The sequence below is a fragment of the Chrysochloris asiatica genome, unplaced genomic scaffold (assembly GCF_000296735.1).
Source record: "Chrysochloris asiatica unplaced genomic scaffold, ChrAsi1.0 scaffold00119, whole genome shotgun sequence".
In the NCBI taxonomy this organism is placed as follows: domain Eukaryota; kingdom Metazoa; phylum Chordata; class Mammalia; order Afrosoricida; family Chrysochloridae; genus Chrysochloris; species Chrysochloris asiatica.
Window position 1 is genome coordinate 1,479,894 of NW_006408637.1, and position 1,104 is coordinate 1,480,997.

The window sequence follows — 1,104 nt, forward strand, 5'->3', positions numbered from 1 at the left end:
GAGTCAGAACTGACTCCATGGCACATAACAACAACAACAACATTGTGACTTGAGTGATAGTTTACATGGGAGAACATCAATTTTATGCTCATCATCTCATTACAATGATTACAATCCCTTCTGCATCATCAGTCAACAATATTTGCTTCTATTCCCTCTGTGTTTTTTTGTTGTTGTTGTTTTAAATGCTTTATTGTGAATTATGTGATAGTTTACATGGGAGGACATCAGCTTCACATTGATTCTGTCGTATATGTTTCCTTCCCATGGTTACAATCCCTTCCATGCATCATCCATCAACCAAAGGGTATACCCTGCAAGCCTGCCCCCGCCCCCTCCCCCCGGTTGTCTGCATACCACCCCTCTCCCTCTCTGGGTCCAAAGTCTCCAGCCACTCCATCTCCCCACGTCATCATCGCTGCCTCCATCCCTGGCATCACTGCTTCTCTGGGAAGGGTTATGTTCTCCACTCTTCTCCTTTGATGGTCCCAGAGACCTCTACTCCTAGACAGCAAGATAAATCACTCCCCTCCCTTTGCCCCCAAACATCTGCCTTTACATTTCCAGCCCTTACAGTCAGTCCTGATAACAATTATTCGCTATTGTAGTGCAAGAGACCTAACTGCATCTCCTTTCACCAGCCCTGACTAGGCAGAAGGATAGTATTCAGTGGAGATTCTACCTTGCTCCATGCCCTCTGGATCTAGGTTCCCTCTTGAAAGCTGTAAGCCAGTCGCTTCTTGCTTCTGTAGCCCCCCCCATTCTGGGTAGCCAATGCCCAAGTTGCCCACCTCTGTCCTTTCCATGTGTGGAGGAGGTGGGAATGATCCTCGATGTGAAGATTCGTTCATTCTTTTGAGCTACTCCTTCCATAGGTGTATATCAAGTTCATCAAATTGTATCAGATTATTCTTTTTCCCTCTTCTTTCTTCTTCTGGTTGAGCTCTGATCATCCAGCCATTGAAGCCAGGTCAAGTGGGTATTATCTGCAAGTGTTGGTCTACTTATGCATGTGCCCTCTCATCTTATCAGCTGGATGCTTCACTCTCCACGCTAGTCCTCTGTGGCTATGTCAGTGACTCTGGGTCCAAGAGTCCCCTGGAC